The sequence below is a fragment of the Arachis hypogaea genome, chromosome 14 (genome assembly GCF_003086295.3).
Source record: "Arachis hypogaea cultivar Tifrunner chromosome 14, arahy.Tifrunner.gnm2.J5K5, whole genome shotgun sequence".
Lineage (NCBI taxonomy): Eukaryota > Viridiplantae > Streptophyta > Magnoliopsida > Fabales > Fabaceae > Arachis > Arachis hypogaea.
In genome coordinates this window covers 26,798,352-26,818,814 of record NC_092049.1, presented here as the reverse complement: position 1 = coordinate 26,818,814, position 20,463 = coordinate 26,798,352, and the positions used below count along the sequence as shown (strand labels likewise).

Genomic DNA, 20,463 nt, shown 5'->3' with positions numbered 1-20,463 from the left:
ATGGTTACAGAAGGAGATCCTTGAGTTTGAAATACAAGGTTGTCCTCATTCAGTTGAAGAACTAACTCTCCTCTGTCCACATCAATCACAGCCCTTGTTGTGGCTAGGAAAGGTCTTCCAAGGATGATGGATTCATCCTCATCCTTCCCAATATCCAGGATTATGAAATCAGCAGGGATGTAAAGGCCTTTAACCTTTACTAGCACGTCCTTTACTTGTCCATAAGCCTGTTTTCTGGAGTTATCTGCCATCTCTAATGAGATTCTGGCAGCTTGCACCTCAAAGATTCCCAGTTTCTCCATTACAGAGAGTGGCATGAGGTTTATCCCTGATCCAAGGTCACATAGAGCCTTCTCAAAGGTCATGGTGCCTATGGTACAAGGTATTAAGAACTTTCCAGGATCCTATTTCTTCTGAGGCAATCTTAGTTGATCCAGATCACTTAGTTCATTGATGAGCAAGGGAGGTTCATCTTCCCAAGTCTCATTACCAAATAATTTGGCATTCAGCTTCATGATTGCACCAAGGTACTTGGCAACTTGCTCTTCAGTAACATCTTCATTCTCTTCAAAAGAAGAATACTTATCAGAGCTCATGAATGGCATAAGGAGGTTCAATGGAATCTCTATGGTCTCTAGATGAGTCTCAGATTCCTTTGGTTCCTCAGAGAGAAACTCCTTGTTGATCACTGGACGCCCCAGGAGGTCTTCCTCACTGGGATTCACGTCCTCTCTCTCCCTTGTAGGTTCGGCCATGATGGTTAATTCAATGACCTTGCACTCTCTTTTTGGATTCTCTTCTGTATTGCTTGGGAGAGTACTGGGAGGGGTTTCAGTGACCCTTTTACTCAGCTGGCCCACTTGGGCCTCCAAATTTCTAATGGAGGACATCGTTTCATTCATGAAACTTAGAGTGGCCTTAGATAGATCAGAGACTATGTTTGCTAAGCTAGATGGATTCTGCTCAGAGCTCTCTGTCTTTTGCTGAGTGGATGATGAAAAAGGCTTGCTATTGCTAAACCTGTTTCTTCCACCATTGTTAAAGCCTTGTTGAGGCTTTTGTTGATCCTTCCATGAGAAATTTGGATGATTTCTCCATGAGGGATTATAGGTGTTTCCATAGGGTTCACCCATGTAATTCACCTCTGCTATTGCAGGGTTCTCAGGATCATAAGCTTCTTCTTCAGAAGATGCCTCTTTAGTACTGTTGGATGATTCCTTCAGTCCATTCAGACTCTGAGAAATTATATTGACTTGCTGAGTCAATATTTTATTCTGAGCCAATATGGCATTCAGAGTATCAATTTCAAGAACTCCCTTCCTCATAGGCGTCCCATTATTCACAGGATTCCTTTCAGAAGTGTACATGAACTGGTTATTTGCAACCATGTCAATGAGTTCTTGAGCTTCTGCAGGCATTTTCTTTAGGTGAATGGATCCACCTGCAGAATGGTCCAGTGACATCTTTGATAACTCAGACAGACCATCATAGAATATATCCAGGATGGTCCATTCTGAAAGCATGTCAGAAGGGCACTTTTTGGTCAGTTCCTTGTATCTCTCCCAAGCTTCATAGAGGGATTCACCTTCTTTCTGTCTGAAGGTTTGAACATCCACTCTAAGCTTGCTAAGCTTTTGAGGAGGAAAGAACTTGGCTAAGAAAGCCGTGACCAGCTTATCCCAAGAGTTCAGGCTATCTTTAGGTTGAGAGTCCAACCATACTCTAGCTCTGTCTCTTACAGCAAACGGGAAAAGCATAAGCCTATAGACCTCGGGATCAACCCCATTGGTCTTAACAGTATCACAGATCTGCAAGAATTCAGTTAAGAACTGAAAAGAATCTTCGGATGAAAGTCCATGAAACTTGCAGTTCTGTTGCATCAGAGAAACTAATTGAGGTTTAAGCTCAAAATTGTTTGCTCCAGTGGCAGAGATTGAGATGCTTCTTCCATGTAAATTGGAATTTGGTGCAGTAAAGTCATCAAGCATCTTCCTTGCATTGTTATTATTTTCGGCCATGTTTTCTTCTTTTTCGAAAATTTCTGTCAGATTTTCTCCAGAGAGTTGTGCTTTGGCTTCCCTTAGCTTCCTCTTCAGAGTCCTTTCATGTTCAGGATCAGCTTCAACAAGAATGTTCTTATCCTTGTTCCTGCTCATATGAAAAAGAAAAAAACAGAAAAGAAAATATGGAATTCTCTATGTCACAGTATAGAGATTCCTGTATGTGAGTATAAGAATAGAGGAATAGAAGAAAAGAAATTCGAACACCAAGAGGAAGAGAGGGTTCGAATTTTGAGATGAAGAGAAGTGTTAGTAAATAAATAAATAATTAGAAGGAGATGAGAGAGAGGGAATTTCGAAAATTAATTAAATTAAAAATAAAATTTAAAGTTAAATTTTGAAAATTAAAATTGAAATTAAATTAAAAATTAAAATAATTAGTTAATAAAAAAAAGAAATTTGAAAAGGGGAGAAGGGATTTTCAAAAATTAGAGAGAGAGAATTAGTTAGGTAGTTTTGAAAAAGATATGATTGAAACAAAAAGATAGGATTGATAAAAAAAATTTGAAAATCAATTTTAAAAAGGTAAGAAGTTAGAAAGGAAGTTAGAAAAGATTTTGAAATTGATTTTGAAAAAGATGTGATTGAAACTTAATTTGAAAAAGATTTGAAAAAGAAATTTAAAAAGATTTGATTTTGAAAATTAAAGTTGATTACTTGACTAATAAGAAACTAAAAAGATATGACTCTAGAGTTTAAAGATTGAACCTTTCTTAGTAGGCAAGTAACAAACTTAATATTTTTTGAATCAATCACATTAATTGTTAGTAAAGATTTGAAATTATGAAACAAAATAAGAAAAAAAATTTTGAAAATCATTTTGGAATTTTCGAAAATTATGAAAGAAAAATGAAAAAGATTTTATTTTTGAAAAAGATTTGAAAAAGATAAGATTTTTAAATTGAAAATTTGATTTGAGTCATAAGAAATAACTAAATTTTAAAAATTTTTGACTAAATCAAATCAAATTTTTGAAAATTATGAGTGAAATAAGAGAAAGATATTTTTTTGATTTTTGAATTTTCAATGAAGAAAGAGAAAAACAACCCAAAGACTCAATGCATGAAAATTTTGGATCAAAACATGTGATGCATGCAAGAACACTATGAATGTCAAGATGAACACCAAGAACACTTTGAATGTCAAGATAAACACCAAGAACTTATTTTTGAAAAATTTTCAAGAAAAGAAAACATGCAAGACACCAAACTTAAAAATTTTTATTCTTTAGACATTAACAAATTGAAAATGCATATGAAAACAAGAAAAGACACAAAACAAGAAAATATGAAGATCAAACAAGAAGACTGGCCAAGAACAACTTGAAGATCATGAAGAATGCAATACATAAAATTTTCGAAAATAATTTTTAGAAAATTAAAAAGATGCAGTTTACACCAAACTTAAAACTTGACTCTAGACTCAAACAAGAAACACAAAATATTTTTGGTTTTATTATTTTATTAAACTTTCTTTTGATTTTTTTTTCGAAATTTAATTGGGAAAAACGAAAAAAGAAGAAATTTTTTTTTTGTATTTTTCGAAAATAAGAAATAAAAAGCTTAAAATTAAAATAAAATTACCTAATCCGAGCAACAAGATGAACCGTCAGTTGTTCAAACTCGAACAATCCCCGGCAACGGCGCCAAAAACTTGGTGTGCAGAAATTGTGACGGTTCCATTCCTTGGTAACGGTGCTGAAAACTTTATACGTACGTTCATAATCTTAATTCTTTGTCACAACTTTGCACAACTGACCAGCAAATGCACTGGGTCGTCCAAGTAATAAACCTTACGTGAGTAAGGGTCGATCCCACGGAGATTGTCGGCTTGAAGCAAGCTATGGTCACCTTGTAAATCTCAGTCAGGCGGATTCAAATGGATATAGAGTTTTAATAATTAAAAGATAAATAAAACATAGATTAGGATAGAGATACTTATGTAATTCATTGGTGAGAATTTCAGATAAGCGTATAGAGATGCTTTTGTTCCTCTGAACCTCAGCTTTCCTGCTGTCTTCATCCAATCATTCCTACTCCTTTCCATGGCAAGCTTTATGTAGGGCATCACCGTTGTCAATGGCTACATCCCATCCTCTCTGTGAAAATGGTCCAATGCGCTGTCACTGCATGGCTAATCATCTGTCGGTTCTCGATCATACTGGAATAGGATTTACTATCCTTTTGCGTCTGTCACTACGCCCAGCACTCACGAGTTTGAAGCTCGTCACAGCCATCCCTTCCCAGATCCTACTCGGAATACCACAGACAAGGTTTAGACTTTCCGGATCTCAAGAATGGCCATCCATGGGTTCTAACTTATACCACGAAGATTCTAATATCTCGGACTCGGTCCTCTGTATTAGATATCTAAGAGATATTCATTCTAGCTTGTTTGCATGTAGAATGGAAGTGTTTGTCAGGCACGCGTTCATAAGTGAGAATGATGATGAGCGTCACATAATCATCACATTCATCATGTTCTTGGGTGCGAATGGTTATCTTAGAATAGGAATAAGCTTGAATTGAATAGAAAAACAGTAGTACTTTGTATTAATTCATGAGGAACAGCAGAGCTCCACACCTTAATCTATGGTGTGTAGAAACTCTACCGTTTAAAAATACATAAGTGATAATGGTCCAGGCATGGCCGAATGGCTAGCCTCCATGAAAGTCTAAGATAGCATAAAAACTAATCAAAGATCCCTTACAAAGATAGTAAAAAGTCCGATTTATACTAAACTAGTTACTAGGATTTACAGAAATGAGTAAATGATGCAGAAATCCACTTCCGGGGCCCACTTGGTGTGTGCTTAGGCTGAGCATTGAGCTTTATACATGTAGAGGTCTTTCTTGGAGTTGAACGCCAGTTTGTAACCTGTTTCTGGCGTTTAACTCCACTTTGCAACCTGTTTCTGGCGTTTGACTCCAGAATGCAGCATGGAACTGGCGTTCAACGCCAGTTTACGTCGTCTAAACTCGGGCAAAGTATGAACTATTATATATTTCTGGAAAGCTCTGGATGTCTACTTTCGAACGCAATTAAGAGCGCGCCATTTGGAGATCTTTAGCTCCAGAAATTTCACTTTGAGTGCAGGAAGGTCAGAATTCAACAGCATCTGCAGTCTTTCTTCAACCTCTGAATCTGATTTTTGCTCAAGTCCGTCAATTTCAGCCAGAAAATACCTGAAATCACAAAAAAACACACAAACTCATAGTAAAGTCCAGAATTGTGATTTTTATTTAAAAACTAATAAAAATATACTAAAAACTAACTAAATCATATTGAAAACTATGTAAAAACAATGCCAAAAAGCGTATAAATTATCCGCTCATCAATTAGATATAAAAAGAAATTCCAATAGGGGGTTCCAGAACAACATTATTCCATTCCAAACTACCAAAATACATTTTATCAGAATCCTTATTTTTCCTTCGCCATGAGCAACTAAACCTCCACTGTTAAGGTTAGGAGCTCTGTCTATTATATGGATTGATTTTATTGTTTTTTTTATTTTAATTCATGTTTTGATTTATAATTCAAGAATTGTTTTCATTCTTTATTCTATGAATTTGGGTGGAACGGAAGTATGACCCTCTTTCTAATTGTGTTCTTGTATAACTTGGAAAAGCTCTTTACTTGAACAATAGCTTGAAAACAATTTCTCCTAAATTTTAATTATTTGGATTTAACAGGATACGTGACATATAATCCTCTTATATTTGGGTAATTAGGATTTCTGTGGCATATAACTAGAATTGAACTTCACCCCCTAATTGGAATTAATTGACCAAGAAATTGGCTGTTGATGAATTTTAGAGGAGACTAGAAAGGTCTAAGGAATTAGGGTCTAGTCACATATAGTTTGCCAAGAATTAAATCTTGCATGATTAAAATAAATTAATAAGAAAAGTTAATCCAGAAAATAGATAACTCTGAAACCTTAACTGCCTTCTCCATACTTTATTCCCAACTTATTTACTTGCTCTTTTAATATTCTTTATATTGTTTAATGTCTTTTGAACACCAAAACACTATTTTCTGCTTGTCTAACTAAGCATATTAATCAACCATTGTTGCTTAGTCTTTCAATCCTCGTGGGATCGACCCTCACTCACCTGAGGTATTACTTGGTACGACCCGGTGCACTTGTCGGTTAGTTTGTGGACCATAAATTCCGCACCAGTTGTTTCCAGTTTTAGGAGTTTATTCTCATTAGTTTCTTATTAGTTTCTGTTTTTACTTTCTTTTGTTACTATGAATTCTCACCTCTTTGGCTATGAGTTTGGTTCAAATTATGTTGTAAGGAATGGAAGCTATAATGAGAACATGCATCAAGGTTGGAACAATCAAAGATGGGAGGAGCCACAAGGATTTGATCAACCCTCTTCTAACTTACTAGGAGCAAGAGCCATTCCAAGGTGCGTACCAAGACGATGGATATGGTGGACCCCCTTGTAGTTACCAACAAGCCTCACCATATGCCTATGAACCCCCTCCTCAACATAGCTTTGAACCACCATACTCACAAGCCCCTTTCCACCATTCACCTCCATATGACCCTAACCCTTATCCATCATACCAACCACCATATGAACCACCACCGCCATATTCACCATCTTCATGCCCTTACCAAGAAGAACCACCTTCCTACTATGAACCCTTTCTCCAAAATGATGAACCCTCCTATCCATCCCAACCTCCACTGGATGGCAACACCCTTAGTGTTATTCACCAAGGGCAAATAAAGCTTCAAACCACACTTGCCTCTACTCTCACTAGTCTCACCTCTACTCTCCAGACTCTTATATCCCGTATGGATGCATCAATCCAAGAGCAACATGATCACAATTATGCTATTGACACGGAACAAGAGAGAAGGGATCGGCTTAGGAACTTAATGGATCGGGTTCACGCACCCATACTTCTTAAGAAGCACGAGGAGACCCAAAATGTGGAAGTAGAGACCCTTGAAGATGAAGGAGTAGTTGAAGAATTGGTGAGGGAAGACATCAATGAGGAGTTTGATTTTGTATTAAAGCAAGTAGAGAAAGCCGAAATTATAAAAGAAGAGGAAGTGGTTGAAGACTTAGGAGATGCGGAACCTCCATGGGAAACTCAAGTCATAGAGCCTCCTTCCAAGACGTTTGAAATTGATGTTGAGGAGGGTGTACAACCTCCAAGACATATCATGGTTGAAGACTTTGAAGGGGATGATCAAGAGATGGATTCAATCATTGGTGAATTCTTATCTACAATTGAATCCTCTCCCACTAAACTTGACATGGAGATTAAAGAAGAAGGGGCACAACCTCCCATGCCCTTGGTAAGCAATGAAGTAGAGATTAAATTGAAAGAAAGCTACCAAGTGGAAGAGGTTGAAATTGAAGAATCTCGCAAAGGGGTGGAAGTTGTCAAGGAAAAGCATAAGGGAGCAGAGCTTGCAAGATCATTAGAAACACCTCTCCCAAAGCCATTACCATCCAATCCAACATTCAAGTGGGTAAGAATCCCTTAAACTTTATTTTCCAACTTGAATATGGGTTACTTGAGACGGATGGTCAACTTAGAGCTCTTTGTGGCTTTAAGAGTAAGAGGGAGATGGGTAGTGGTTGGAGTTGTCAGGCAAGGTTCAATACGGTTGCATGCTCAAAGTTGAAGTGCAAGGACTGGTGTAGACCTCGATTGAATGGGTCTAGGAAGTTGTTTGGATGTCTCAGTGAGAATTCCGATTGCTTACCACCCAAGTGGAAAAATGATGATCAACAAGAAGACAGGTGCAAAAGCAAGGTTTGGGACCCCGGAATTCATTTTAGCAATCAACACTCTTGGGGTCTTGTCACTTGCTTTAACTTGCTTGAAGGCTTTATGCAACTAGTGTGGGATCCCGGAGGATATTGGAATTACAAACATTGGTGGGGATTCAAGGAAGAGTTCAAGCATAAGCCACCATGACAAGGAGCTCACCAAATGTCCAACTTAAGGATTTTAACTAAAAGTGCTAGGTGGGAGACAACCCACCATGGTATAATATTCTATTTTTATTCTTAGTTTTATTTTATTTTATTTTTATCAGTGTTCATTCATAATTTCTGCATCATTACCCGCATTCTGCATAAAAAAGGGAAATCGACGCGCAAGCGTCCATGACATGCACGCGTCCACGACGCGCACGCGTTGTATGTGTATGTGCAGATGACCCGAGAGTTTCGCGAGAGCCAAGTGGGAGGTGTGCTAGGCGCACAGCCAGTCACGCGTACACGTCCCCTGGGTTTTTGCCAATCCACGCGTAAGCATCAGCGACGTGTACGCGTGGAATGAAAAATCGGCGTTATTGGTGAATTGGACAGAAAGTTGTGCGGCCACTGTGCTGGAAGCGTGCGAGTAGTCACGCGTACGCGTGACAGACGCTCGCGCGTCAATATTCTTTTTCGGCCACCCACGCGTACGCGTGAGCGACGCTTACGCGTGGCATGGATAATTCCGTTTTCACGCGCACGCGTTGCGTCCTATTTTTCATTTTCCTCTCCTTTCTTCTCTCCTTTCTTATCCGTTCTTCCTCCTTTCTTACTTTCTTCTTTTTCAATTCTTTAACTTCCATCCTTATTCTCTTTCATTCGCTTTTACATATTGCATTTGCATACTTTCTTTCATTACATTTTAATTTTGTTCTTATTTTTATTTTCTTTTCTACGTTTCTTATTTTCTCCGTTGGTGTTAAATGTTCTTAGTCAACTATTGTATCTTTTCTGGTATTATTTTGGTACTTAGTGACTTGTTTTATATTGTTGGATGATATTATTTATCTGTCAATGCCAATCTTTTATGATACCTGTGTCCCTTTTTGTATTGACATGAATTTATATTGTCTTTCATTACCTACTATCTCTTCCCCATTGTTGCAATTTTTGCACTATTGATATGCCATTTGCTTCTACTGTTTTCTCACTTGCATGTTGTAGCTACCATGTAATTGAGACCTTCATTATTTGGCATTAACCTAACCATATTTTATTTGTTTTCTATCTTTGTTTTTGGGTTACTTTTCTTCCCTTTTCTCTTCTTTCAGGGTGGCCACTAAGAAGGAAAAGGAAGAACTTCTATATGGGGTGACAGACAAGTCCATTTGCACATTCTTTGGAGAAAAGCATCAGTTGTAGCAGCCCGCCCACTTGCACATCTCAGCATGCACCGAGGACGGTGCAATCTTTAAGTGTGGGGAGGTCGATACCGACTTCCGTGGGTTAGTTATTTCTTATTTCAACACCAATGTTTAATTTTTCTTGTTAAATTAGTTGTTGCATTTGCATGTTTGATTGCATGTTTGTTTGATTTTGTGCATGTTCTTCTACCACTACTTGGTTGGAGTAATAAGTTCTTTTTCAAGAACCTTTTTATAGCATTTCACTAATTTAAATTAAAATTTTTTTGTTAAACTTATTTGAAGATTGTAATTTGGAATATGGTTTATAGCTAAGAACACACAAACTGCGAGATTTTGAGCTCAATTGTATGGTTACATTATTTAACCATAATATTTTATTCTTGTATGTTTTCTTCCCTATGATTGTAATCTTTGGTTTGTTCCATTTTATATGTCCATTGTTTAGTGTATTTACATGCATACATATGATTGAGGCCATCATTTGTTATTAGCTCACTTATCCCAAATAGCCTACCATTTCAATTACCTTTGTTTGCCACTTTGAGCCTTTTAATCCCCATATGTTCTATATTTTACCACATCACTAGCCTTAAGCGGAAAAACAATTAATTACCCCAATTGAATCTTTGGTTAGCTTAAGATAGAGATTGTGTATCAATTAAGTGTGGGAAATTGTGGGAAACCTGGGTTAATGGGAATGTGTTGTATTTCCACTTTATTTAAATATTGGGAATGTGGGTGCCTACTCATGTGAAACCAGAAAAAAAAAAAACAAAAAAAAGGAAATAAATGAATAGGGGATAAAATCACCCCAATGCTAAAGTCAATAAAAAGATCAATGCATATGTGGTGAAAATTAAAGAAAATTTGATACATGAGTATGTGAAATATACAAAAGTGAATTTTGGGTAGCTAGGCATGATTTTAGAATTATATAGAGTATGTGTGTGTGTTAGGTGAGAATTTAGGTTAGTCAAAGATTCAAAGTATAACTCACTTGGCCATACATATATCCTCACCATTATCTTAGCCCCATTACAACCTTGAAAAGACCTCATGATGTTTGCATTGGTATACTAAATATTTGTTGATTGGTTAGATGAAGAACAAAGTTTTAGAAAGCATGACTAGAGAAGAGTAGAGTGATCAACCCTAGACACTTGAGAGATTAGAGTGCATATACACTACCAGTGAGGGTTCAATGCTTGATTCCATGTTCTCTGCTTTCATGGGCTATCCTCTTACAAGTTTACTTGTCTCTTATTGTGTGATTTGAATTAGTGGAATCTAATTTATGTTTGTCTTGGAGAGTTTATTTACTTTTGACTAAGTAGATAGAAACATCTTAGCATATAGTTGTATTCGTATACATAGGTTGCATTGCATGAGTCTTAATTTTCCCCATTCACTCTTTCTATCTCCTTGAGCTTAGCATGAGGACATGCTAATGTTTAAGTGTGGGGAGATTGATAAACCACTATTTTATGGTTTATTTTGTGCTTAATTGAGTGGATTTTATCTACTAAACTCACACACATTCATATAATTCACATGTTTTATATTTTCCTTCCTAATTTTGTGCTATGATTGAAAACATGCTTCTTTGGCCTTGAATTTGCTAATTTTAATCCTCTCTTATTACCATTCGATGCCGTGATATGTTTGTTAAGTGTTTTCAGGATTTATAGGGCAGGAATGGCTTAGAGGATGGAAAGGAAACATGCAAAAGTGGAAGGAACGCAAGAAAATGAAGTTTTGAGAAGCTGGCAGCGACGCGTACACGTGACTGGCGCAGAAGGCAAGAGACGCATTCGCGTGACTGACGTGTACGCGTGACAAGGATTTTTCTCAAGTGACGCGTACGCATACGCGTGACATACGCCACGTGCAGAAATTGCAAAAAGCGCTGGGGGCGATTTTGGGCTGGTTTTGGACCCAGTTTTCGGCCCAGAAAACACAGATTAGAGGCTGCAGAGTGGGAGAATCATTCATTCATTCACACAACATTCATTCACATAATTTTTTAGATTTTAGATGTAGTTTTTAGAGAGAGAGGCTCTCTCCTCTCCCTAGGTTTAGTTATTTTCAATTTCATATTTCTACTTTAATTCAATTTAGCTTCTCTTCTACTTTTAATTATTCTACTACTTTAGTTTATCTATCTTCCATTGTTAATTTATTTATTCTCCAATTTAGTTTATGAATTCTCATGTTAGATTTGATTTTCTATTTAATGCAATTTGAGGTATTTCATATTTATGATTGCTTTCTTCAATTTATGTTATTGATGCTTTCAATTGGTTGTTTGGATTTTATTATCTCTTATTACTTTTCTATGCTTTTATGTTGTGCCTTCCAAGTGTTTGATAAAATGCTTGGTAGGATTTTAAGTTAGATTTTTATATTCTTGGCTTTGGTTGAGCAATTGGAGACTCTTGAGTTATCAAACTCCCTTGTTGATTGATAATTGAAAGTTGCTAGTTGATTTAGATCCCTCTAAAGCTAGTCTTTCCTTAGGAGTTGACTAGGACTTGAGGAATCAAATTGATTCATCCACTTGACTTTTCTTCATAGTTAGAGGTTAACTAAGTGGGAGCAATGGACAATTGATGTCACAATTGATAAGGATAGCTAGGATAGGACTTCTAATTCTCATACCTTGCTAAGAGCTTTATTAGCTATTAGTTTAATTATTGCAATTTACTTTTCTTGTTCCTTATTCAAAACCCCAAAAAGATACTTTTCCCTAACCAATTATAAGTACACCTCCCTGTAATTCCTTGAGAGACGACCCGAGGTTTAAATACTTTGGTTTAATTTTATTGGGTTTGCTTTAGTGACAAACAAATTTTTTGTATGAAAAGATTCTTTGTTTGTTTAGAAACTATACTAGCAACGAGAATTTATTGTGAATTCTTTACTAGCAAAAATCCGTTCATCAGTTACTTTAGCAACCTGTTCCCTTAAAGTGAATTATATTAATCTCATATAAAAATAATACTTCCATCATATTTATTCAGCTTCTGCCTAATGATTTAGTAGGTTTATAATTAGGGTTTGGTGCTATGCTAACTTCTGAAGCCAAAGATCCCCAGTAATATTGATAATCCACATACATTTATTTAAATGCTAGAGAAAAGGTTCAAAGAATTACCTCTTCTACAAGATCCCTAACAATTCCTCTAACAAGTTCACAGAGATTGTTTTCAGTAAATGATTCATTGATCCAGAAACTGATATACAAGGATTACATTGGTGATTTTACGATCCTCACAACCTCATATTTAGCTCTACTTAAAAGAAAGAAGATTCTAGACCAGCAGTTTAAGAGCTTCAATTTTAAATAGACTCTTTACACTGAAATAATCAATGGACTACAAAAATAGCAATATGTACTACTAAAAAGAAACATGTGCAATCTTATATACCATTCTTTCTGAAAGAGTTGCAAAAGAATACAAGCTAATGCAAAATATAGCAAATGTTATGTAACATACATGAACAGTTTGCATCCGGTGTAGATCTGTAAGATCTTTTTGCCTCGACTGCCATAGAAAGAAAATTAACCATAAAACATATAACATAGTAAGAATACTATCCAAATATAAACTAATCAATGAATTTAGATATGTGAAGAAAACATTTTCCTAGAATACTGATAAGTGTAAAGTAGTGCGTACAGATTGATTGCTGGCCCATTGCTCATAATAATGTGTGTACCTCTCCAATGAATTCTTTGCCATTTCTCATTTTCTTTCAGTTTCATCACACTACATGGAACAAAATTTAGATCATAAGCAGATATTATTTGAAATATAATCGAGGGGAAGAATATGCAAACAATAGTCATTATTTGCCCCTTACCACTCCCTCTTATTTTGCTGCCTCATATCGATTGCAAGCATAAAAAACCCCAGTCCTTTCACCATGATCTGACCATGTACCAAGACATAGCCTAAGATAATATATATCATAAGACTCAGTGAGCACCCACATCAGCTTGAAACATTTGAAAATAAAGACACATAAAAGATGAGAATTAATATAATTCATTATAATCCCCATATAATATAATTTGTCTAAAAAAAAACCACACACCCCCACACAACAACAATGACAACTGACAATTGATAATGGAATATACTAAAAACAGAACATATCAACAAAATTCAAATTTACAAGGTGGAGTACACGTCATGTGCTTGCACCCTTGATTTTTTTCAATTGGTCACTTGCACTTTGGACATGACTTTGAGTTAGCAAGTATCCTGAATGTCAATAAATGAATAGTTAGCTCAAGATCTCAAATGATAAACTGGTAACTTATCCCAAAGCAATCTAGGCAGGAAAACTATATCTAGAGATATCAAAATATAATGTTTCCATACCAGTTCATGTTTTCAGATTCTGCACTATTTTTCAGAATCCACTTTGACACGGTGCCACAATCAACTAATCAGCAAAAAACGAGTATTCTGAAATGCAAAGCCAAAAAAACCTGGAGAAATCCATAGACTACTTACATTCCAGCAAAAAATATATGAACAGAGGCAAGATACATCATAATTTCCATTGCCAACGTCAAAATTGACAGCATATTAATAGCCTGGAGCAGAACACCACTTGGTCTAGACAAAGCAAAGACAAGTAATGGGATTATTTTGGCAGTAGGACAAATGAGAGAGAAACAACAACTAAGTGTATTATTACCAACAAAGTGGCACTTATCAGATGCAATTTTCCCTATCAACCTGTTCCCACCTAAACATTAAGATTAAGATTAAGATTAATTCGTTGACACCCAATCAGAGACAGACACAGCATGGAGATTTTCACAAAACAAAGGCCTATCCAGTACCCACCCTTCTCCATAATTATATATATAACTGAATGGACATCTTGCTAAAGGCCTTTCTTACTGGATCCTCTCCTCTTCCATCCATGTCTTCCACCAGACTTGCACTCCTTTCTCGGTAGAACCCATCTTCCCACATCAGCATCCTGCACCAAAGAAACTTTCTTTACAAAGAAAAATTTCTCTTATTTAAGATGAAATGAATTTTTTTCAGGGGGATCAACAGAGAAAAGATCTTGACAACTTCAGGCTAGAAACAAGAAAGAGAATAAAGACAATTTCTCACTGGTTTAATTTGAGCAAATAAAAGTCAAATTAGAGGGTGTACATTAGTACAATGGAATATAAGTAAAAATTAAACCAGAAGAAATAGATGTTGTATAAACAAACTTATCTACCTTCCAACAATGCCATCACATAATAAACCATAGGCAGGTTCATTCTACTTATTAGCTCTACTCGATGATTTTGTCTGATAAACCACCACATTCTTGAACTAACAATGATAATATTCCAAATTTTAGTGAAAAATCTATCATGGAAAAGAAGGAGCATTAATTTAGTTACCTCCATTACTCTATAATAGTTGCATTATACAGAGGCAGAGTCACCAAAAACTAGTGTTATTTCTGAACCACGAGAATTATAGCCGCTGCACACACATGACACACACAAAAGAAAGACGCAAAAATCACAAAGTATTCAAAAATCTCATAATCGAAGAAATTGAAGATGAAAACCTAAATCAAGAACAATCAAGAGCGGTTAAAGTATTCAAATTAAATTCATTTTAACAGGATGGATACTATTAGAATCTGAGTGTTAACTGCTATTTCTATAGCATCGAATAAGTTGATTGATTTCTTTGTGGCAATTTTATCTTACTTAAATTTCTTACAATCTCATCAATCTCCAATGAAAAAAGGGTTTTGAACTGTATTCTAAAAAATAATGAGTGTAAATTGCTTATACAATGTAAATCTTACTATGAACTAGTGAAGCAAAATGCAAATTGGTAGGATATCACCAACTTGAACGAATTGCTCGAGATCTTTGCCAATGTGAATAAGGTCGAGATTTCGATCGAAGTGGAAAACGTGAATGTGGCTACCAGAGTTGCCAACATCGAAGATGATGGCGTAGAAGCTAGAGGCTCTGTTATGGGGCAAAATCTTGCGGTACATGAAGGTGCAGTCTTCGATGGACTCGTTGGAGGATATGGAAGGCAACACGTAAAGCACAATCGTGACGAGTACCAAAGGAACCGCCACCATCATCAGCACTCTGCGGAGCTGGTAAATCTTGTCAGAGGACGACTCGGGCGGCAACCACAACAGCATTCTTCTGAATCTGAGTTCTGGCAGCTCCACGGAGGAGGACGATGGCGAGGTGACAGTATGGCCATCGAGGAGCTCGGTGGAGGATGGCGACCGGTGGTGGATCTTGCCATTGTAGAAAATGGCGGCAATGAGTAGGGGTGTAATCGGTTCGGTTTGGTTCAGTTTTGACCGAAAACCAACCAAACCGACCTGATCGGTTCTACAATGATAGCAACCATTCGTTTGGCTCCTTTCTGAACAACCAAACCGAACCGAACCGAACCAACAGTGGTTTGGTTCGGTCAGTTTTTTCGGTTTTTTTACACCTAATAATCATAATTTAAATTACCATAAAATGAAGTTTAAAACTGTCAATAAACTAAAATAACAAGAGTATATCACATCCAAATTCAATACAAATTCAACTTAATTAAACATAAAACAAAGACAATTAAAAATGTCTAGCAAAATAACAAAAACAAACACACTTTAAAACATACTAAAAACCGAAATAGTCACTTTAAACTAAATAAAAACCAAACAGCCACCATGCTTAATTTGAATCCACACTAGACTCATCATCATCTTCTCCGATTGGTGCAATTTCTACAAAAAATAAACAAAAAAATCAATATAGATTATAAAAATAAACATAAACATAATATAGATTATAAATTATAAACATAAACCATCAAAGGAACTTCAAATTTCTTTTTGCATACCTAATTCAAGTTTCTTAAACTCCTTAATAAGCTCCTCAAAATCGGTTGTCATTGGAGAAGCTCGAAACAAATTTTGTGTGCAAATCAATGCTTCAACTATCTTTGGAGTTAAAGAACTCCTATAGTTGTTAAGCACTCTTCCACCAGTGCTAAAAGCTTATTCTGAAGCAATAGTCGAGACCGGCATTGCTAAGACATCTCTATCTATTTGGGATAAGATAGGATACTTGCTAGAATCTACCTTCCACCAATTCAATATATCAAAAGTATTTTGGTAAGAATGCCACTCTCCGTTGAAGTACGTACCACAGACTCAACATTTTCACCTCCAACTTCAGGCGTCGGTTCATTGGGTTGTTCATTGTTTGTTGGTTGCATATATATAAACATAACAATGACTTATAAAAAAATACAGCAATTTTATTGAAAAAATCAGCATTCAAACTCATCAACATCACTAAAAGTATTGTTTTCAGCAACAAATTCAACATTAAAACTTGTTCAAAAATATTGTTTTCAATATTTAAAGCTTATATGTGTAGCTTTGAGAGTAATAGTTAAAATTTATAAATTAAAATAGTGTGTGTGTGAAAGAGAGAATTATGTGCAGAGTAGAGAATTATTAATTATAATGCAGTGGTTGAAGCATAAAAGATAAATTTGTGGCTAACTAAAATATCCCAAATCCATAACTTATAGAAAAAAGAACACCAAAAATTAAATTACGAAGATACTTAGACAGAAAAAAGTATCCAAATCCCTCAGGTTCATAGTTATTAGTTAATTACAATTCATTATTCATCTACAATATATTTATCTAACTATCAATCTATCAATTTAGCACACAGAGAGTAAGCAAGTAAACGATAAGAAGAACCAAAGCAGAATTTAGGTTTACAATTCATTTTTAAACAGTTCATAAGCAGAACCAAAGCAGCTCATAAACAAAACCATAATTAATTCATTTTAATGCCAATCAATAGAATTTAAATGACCATAAACAATCAGAGACAGCTACACATATATATTCAAAAAGACACCAAGATTAATTACATAATATTCAAAACTCATCCAACAAGATTAGCAAGTAGCAAGCCAAGACCTTTAAATGTATATTCTGGATTCAAACAGCTACACTTACATGATTATATATATTGAACAATAAAGGACTTATAGAAAACTGATCTTTTGATTGAAATTGGATACTTTTTTCATATTGAAGATTGGTGGGACATCTTAAACCATGATCATGTGTTCTGAGTATAAATAATAATAATAATAATAATCAAACAATTAACTAGTACAAATATCAAGTAAAAATCCCACTAAAGGGCAGCATAATTCGGGTTAAATCAAACAATTAACTAGTACAATTAACTAGTACAAATATCAAACAATTAACTAGTACAATTAAAGGGCAGCATAATTCAGGTTAAATCAAGTACAAATATCACTAAAAATCCCACTAAAGTTATATATAGTGTTGAAAAAACACTGCAGACTAGGATTTTGAGATTACTTAGACATGGATTTCCGATCTTTATACACAAAACAATTATTCAATTCAGCAAATAACAAGTGAATGGAAATGTGGGTCTTAATTAAGCTTATTTTCACCATTCGGAATTAGAGATTTTTTTTAAGGCGATAATATATTTTAACATCCCCAGGTTAGGACGCGAAAATTGTTCAGAAAGGATTCTTCTCCGTGTTTTATTGGTGAGTTTGTTTACAATATATACATTAATTACAGTAAAAAAAAAAATTATAACCAAGGACAAATTCTAACCTCCGAAGAAGACATTGTTCGGTTGTTTTTTGCAGGAGGGGGCTCGGCGACTAGAGTGTTGCTCGGCGACCAGAGTGCTGCTCGGCGACTGGATTGCTGCTCCGCTTAGGGTTTGTTGACATGACTTATGACTAGACGACGGCTTCAAGCGACGGTAGAGCGCGCGAACTGGATGATGCTTCTGGGCTTCTGGCTACACGACGGCGCTGCTCTTTGCTACGCCTGTGAGTCTGCGACAGAGATGAATGGATGACTTACGATGGCTTCGAGCGACAGTGAAGGCTTCCTTGATGGTGGATGACGCTCTCTGGCTCTCTGGCTTTCTCAAGCTCTCATTCTCTCAGTCATGGCCGCATGGAGGAGGAAGAATGGATAGCTGCTCGAAATTTTGTGAGGAACTGTGACAAGTGCCAGAGAGTTGGAAATCTTTCCAACAACAATGAGATTCCATAGCAGGGAATATTGGAGATTGAGTTATTTAATGTGTGGGGTATTAACTTCATAGGACCTTTTCCGCCCTTATACTCAAACAACTACATTCTAGTGGCAGTTGATTATATGTCCAAGTGGGTGAAAGTAGTGGCTTTATCCACTGATGATCCCAAAGTGGTGCTGAACTTTCTTCAGAGATATACTTTCAGTCGGTTTGGTGTCCCAAGGACACTAATCAGTGATGGAGACAGCCACTTCTGCAACAAATAGCTAGACTCTCTCCTTTAAAAATATGGAGTCTATCACAAGGTAGCTACCCCCTATCATCCTCAAATAAGTGGGTAGGTTGAGGTCTCTAATAGAGAACTTAAGAGAATTCTGAAAAAGACCGTTACTGCTTCAAGGAAGGACTGAGCTAGGAAGCTTGATGATGCTCTCTGGGTATACCGGACAGCCTTCAAGACTCCTATTGGCATGTTCTCATATCAGTTGGTCTATGACAAAGCCTGTTGTAAGACCCCGAATTTTTGGAAATTAGATAATAAAATTATTTATGATTTATTTTATTTATTCAAGAATATATTTTCTGAGATCTTTATACCAATTGGATATTTTCTTATTTATGATTTAAAATTTTAGTAATTTAAAAATAATGAGTATTTTATATGCTTTAATTTGAATAATTAGATTTTTAGATCTATTTTATAATTTAAAGGAAATTAATTTGATTATCTCCAATTATTGAATTAGAGTTTGAGTTAAAAATAAATTGTAAATTGAGAATTAAATGATAATTTTATAGATATTATTATTGGATTCAAAATTAGTTCTCAATTACTCTATTACCCCTTAATTTTATTAAAATTACCAAAATACCCTTATACCTAATTTTTTACTAAAACCCCAATCCCCAAATACCCAACTTTAACCCTAGTTTTCCAAAATGTGCCGCCACCAACATCTCCCTTCTCTTCTCAACTTCAGACACACACACATGAGGGAAAGGGAGCGAGAATCAGACTGAGGGAGAACGGAGAAGATGGGAGGAGGAAGGAGGGAGCGCGCCGCCACCGCGCCATCGTCACGCCCAGCTCTGCACCGCTGCCATCGTCCCGAGAAGCTACCGTGCATGAGGAGCCCCGATCCATTCATGAGCCGCGCTGGCGCTGTTGGGTTTGCTACCGCCATCGTGTCTCTGTGTCGTCAGGAAGACAGGGCTGCGGGAGAAGAACCGCGAAGAGAGAAGGAGATCGCGTCAACTCATCGTGAATTGGCGGTTGGTTGGATTAGAAGAGATTAAATTACTAAGAAATTAGGGTCTAATCACTTAAGGTTTGCCATGAATTGAATCTTTGCATGATTAAAATAAGTGAAAAGAATTGTTAATCCGGAAAGTTCAACACTTCCAAAGCCTTAACTGTTTTCTCATATTAATTTCACAACCCATTCACTATTTGCTTTCTTGCATTCTTTGATTATTGTTTTATGATATTCGAATCCAAACCACTCAATTTAGCTTGTCTGACTAGCCTAATCACTCAACTACTGTTGTTTAATCTGTTAATCCTCGTGGGATGGACACTCACTCACCTGAGTTATTATTTGGTATGACCCGGTGTACTTGCTGGTTTGTTTGTGGTATTCAAAATCCACACCAAGAGACAGAGCAACGCGAGAGAGAGATGATGCCTCGTCGCCATCGTGCTTCCACCGCCACCAGTCCGCCGCTGTCGCTGCTAGGGCTCGTCATGGGTAGCGCTACTACCGCGGGTAGCATGGCTGTCGTAATGGAAATATCCCAGAAAGAGACGAATGAGGAGTCAAAAGATGCATCGGTGGCTGTTTCTCTTGCCACTGCTGCCGCCATCAGTGTGGGCCGTTTGTCGTCGAACCATACGCCACTGGTGGAGCCATTATTCACTGACGTTGCTGCAGGAGGTCAGAAAAGGCGGCTGACCCAGCTTCACCTCTGCATCTCATTTCTGCAAGCTTGTTGGGCTCTCTGCCACCGAAAGACGGTGTTGTCGTCTGATACGTGGCAGAAGTCAAACCAATTAAGAGAGTCTTAATAAGAGAGATGCATTGCAAGTATAGCTCTCAACTAGCTAAAGTCTACCTCAC

General features: G+C 36.5%; 1 non-coding gene across 1 annotated transcript; it reads left to right on the top strand.

The window, feature by feature from the left end:
• The first annotated feature begins 1,517 nt into the window (after positions 1-1,517).
• Positions 1,518-1,625, top strand: LOC112745405 (small nucleolar RNA R71). Its single transcript, XR_003173336.1, has one exon. It is a non-coding gene; the product is annotated as a small nucleolar RNA R71 (small nucleolar RNA).
• The last annotated feature ends 18,838 nt before the right edge of the window (positions 1,626-20,463 follow it).